Genomic DNA, 4,344 nt, shown 5'->3' with positions numbered 1-4,344 from the left:
AAACTATTGGGACATCTGTGAAACTATTGGGACATCTGTGAAACTACTGGTACATCTGTGAAACTATGGGGACATCTGTGAAACTATTGGGACATCTATGAAACTAGTGGGACATCTGTGAAACTATGGGGACATCTGTTAACCTACTGGGACATCTGAAACTATAGGGACATCTGTTAAACTACTGGGATATCTGTGAAACTACTGGGACATCTGTGAAACTACTGGGACATCTGTGAAACTACTGGGACATCTGTTAAACTATTGGAACATCTGTTAAACTACTGGTACATCTGTGAAACTATTGGGACATCTGGGAAACTATTGGGACATCTGTGAAACTATGGGGACATCTGTGAAACTAATGGGACATACGTGAAACTATTGGGAAATGTGTAAAACTACTGGTACATATGTGAAACTATTGGGAAATCTGTGAAACTATTGGAACATCTGTTAAACTACTGGGACATCTGTGAAACTATGGGGACATCTGTAAAACTACTGGGACATCTGTTAAACTATTGGGACATCTTTCAAACTATGGGGACATCTGTGAAACTAATGGGACATATGTGAAACTATCGTGACATCTGTTAACCTACTGGGATGTCTGTAAAACTTCTGGGACATCTGTGAAACTATTGGGACATCTGTGAAACTATTGGGACATCTGTGAAACTACTGGTACATCTGTGAAACTATTGGGACATCTGTGAAACTATGGGGACATCTGTGAAACAAATGGGACATAGGTGAAAATATTGGAACATCTGTCAAACTATTGGGACATCTGTGAAACTATGGGGTCATCTGTGAAACTAATGGGACATATGGGAAACTATTGGGACATCTGTGAAACTATTGGGACATCAGTGAAACTATTGGGACATCTGTGAAACTACTGGTACATCTGTGAAACTATGGGGATATCTGTTAACCTACTGGGACATCTGTGAAACTATTGGGACATCTGGGAAACTATTGGCACATCTGTGAAACTATGGGGACATTTGTGAAACTAATGGGACATATGTGAAACTATTGGGACATCTGTGAAACTATTGGGACATCTGTGAAACTATTGGGACATCTGTGAAACTACTGGTACATCTGTGAAACTATGCAGACATCTGTGAAACTATTGGGACATCTATGAAACTAGTGGGACATCTGTGAAACTATGGGGACATCTGTTATCCTACTGGGCCATCTGTGAAACTACTGGGACATCTGTGAAACTACTGAGACATCTGTGAAACTACTGGGACATCTGTTAAACTATTGGAACATCTGTTAAACTACTGGTACATCTGTGAAACTATTGGGACATCTGGGAAACTGTTGGGACATCTGTGAAACTATGGGGACATCTGTGAAACTAATGGGACATATGTGAAACTATTGGGAAATGTGTAAAACTACTGGTACATATGTGAAACTATTGGGAAATCTGTGAAACTATTGGGACATGTGTGAAACTACTGGTACATCTGTGAAACTTTGGGGACATCTGATAACCTACTGGGATATCTGTAAAACTACTGGGACATCTGTTAACTATTGGGACATCTGCGAAACTATGGGGACATCTGTTAACCTACTGGGACATCTGTGAAACTACTGGGACATCTGTGAAACTACTGGGACATCTGTGAAACTATCGGGACATCTGTTAACCTACTGGGATGTCTGTAAAACTTCTGGGACATCTGTGAAACTATTGGGACATCTGTGAAACTACTGGTACATCTGTGAAACTATTGGGACATCTGTTAAACTACTGGGACATCTGTGAAACTACTGGGACATCTGTGAAACTATCGGGACATCTGTTAACCTACTGGGACATCTGTTAAACTATTGGGACATCTGTTAAACTACTGGAACATCTGTGAAACTACTGGGACATTTGTGAAACTACTGGGACATCTGTGAAACTACTGGGACATCTGTTAAACTATTGGAACATCTGTTAAACTACTGGTACATCTGTGATACTATTGGGACATCTGGGAAACTATTGGCACATCTGTGAAACTATGGGGACATCTGTGAAACTAATGGGACATATGTGAAACTATTGGGAAATGTGTAAAACTACTGGGACATATGTGAAACTATTGGGAAATCTCTGAAACTATTGGGACATCTGTGAAACTATTGGGACATCTGTGAAACTACTGGTACATCTGTGAAACTATGGGGACATCTGTTAACCTACTGGGATATCTGTAAAACTACTGGAACATCTGTTAACTATTGGGACATCTTTGAAACTATGGGGACATCTGTTAACCTTCCTGGACATCTGTGAAACTATTGGCACATCTATGAAACTAGTGGGACATCTGTGAAACTATGGGGACATCTGTTAACCTACTGGGACATCTGTGAAACTATTGGGACATCTGTTAAACTACTGGGACATCTGTGAAACTACTGGGACATCTGTGAAACTACTGGGACATCTGTGAAACTACTGGGACATCTGTTAAACTATTAGAACATCTGTTAAACTACTGGTACATCTGTGAAACTATTGGGACATCTGGGAAACTATTGGGACATCTGTGAAAATATGGGGACATCTGTGAAACTATGGGGACATCTGTAAAACTAATGGGACATATGTGAAACTATTGGGGCGTCTGTGAAACTACTGGGACATGTGTGAAACTACTGGGACATCTGTAAAACTACTGGGACATCTGTTAAACTATTGGGACATCTGTGAAACTATGGGGACATCTGTGAAACTAATGGGACGTATGTGAATCTATTGGGAGATCTGTGAAACTACTGGTACATCTGTGAAACTATCGGGACATCTGTTAACCTACTGATATGTCTGTAAAACTTCTGGGACATCTGTGAAACTATTGGGACATCTGTGAAACTATTGGGACATCTGTGAAACTACTGGTACATCTGTGAAACTATTGGGACATCTGTGAAACTATGGGGATATCTGTGAAACAAATGGGACATAGGTGAAACTATTGGGACATCTGTGAAACTATTGGGACATCTGTGAAACTATGGGGACATCTGTAAAACTAATGGGACATATGTGAAACTATTGGGGCGTCTGTGAAACTATTGGGACATGTGTGAAACTACTGGGACATCTGTAAAACTACTGGGACATCTGTTAAACTATTGGGACATCTGTGAAACTATGGGGACATCTGTTAAACTACTGGGATATCTGTGAAACTATTGGGAGATCTGTGAAACTACTGGTACATCTGTGAAACTATCGGGACATCTGTTAACCTACTGGGATGTCTGTAAAACGTCTGGGACATCTGTGAAACTATTGGGACATCTGTGAACCTATTGGGACATCTGTGAAACTACTGGTACATCTGTGAAACTATTGGGACATCTGTGAAACTATGGGGACATCTGTGAAACAAATGGGACATAGGTGAAACTATTGGGACATCTGTGAAACTATTGGGACATCTGTGAAACTATGGGGTCATCTGTGAAACTAATGGGACATATGTGAAACTATTGGGACATCTGTGAAACTATTGGGACATCTGTGAAACTACTGGTACATCTGTGAAACTATTGGGACATCTGTTAAACTACTGGGACATCTGTGAAACTACTGGGACATCTGTGAAACTATCGGGACATCTGTTAACCTACTGGGACATCTGTGAAACTATTGGGACATCTGTTAAACTACTGGAACATCTGTGAAACTACTGGGACATTTGTGAAACTACTGGGACATCTGTGAAACTACTGGGACATCTGTTAAACTATTGGAACATCTGTTAAACTACTGGTACATCTGTGATACTATTGGGACATCTGGGAAACTATTGGCACATCTGTGAAACTATGGGGACATCTGTGAAACTAATGGGACATATGTGAAACTATTGGGAAATGTGTAAAACTACTGGGACATATGTGAAACTATTGGGAAATCTCTGAAACTATTGGGACATCTGTGAAACTATTGGGACATCTGTGAAACTACTGGTACATCTGTGAAACTATGGGGACATCTGTTAACCTACTGGGATATCTGTAAAACTACTGGGACATCTGTTAACTATTGGGACATCTGTGAAACTATGGGGACATCTGTTAACCTTCCTGGACATCTGTGAAACTATTGGCACATCTATGAAACTAGTGGGACATCTGTGAAACTATGGGGACATCTGTTAACCTACTGGGACATCTGTGAAACTATTGGGACATCTGTTAAACTACTGGGACATCTGTGAAACTACTGGGACATCTGTGAAACTACTGGGACATCTGTGAAACTACTGGGACATCTGTTAATCTATTGGAACATCTGTTAAACTACTG

The sequence above is a fragment of the Petromyzon marinus genome, unplaced genomic scaffold (genome assembly GCF_048934315.1).
Source record: "Petromyzon marinus isolate PM22_M1 ecotype Great Lakes invasive population unplaced genomic scaffold, UKy_Petmar_22M1.pri1.0 PM_Scaffold_55, whole genome shotgun sequence".
Taxonomy (NCBI): domain Eukaryota; kingdom Metazoa; phylum Chordata; class Hyperoartia; order Petromyzontiformes; family Petromyzontidae; genus Petromyzon; species Petromyzon marinus.
This window is presented reverse-complemented; position numbering follows the sequence as displayed.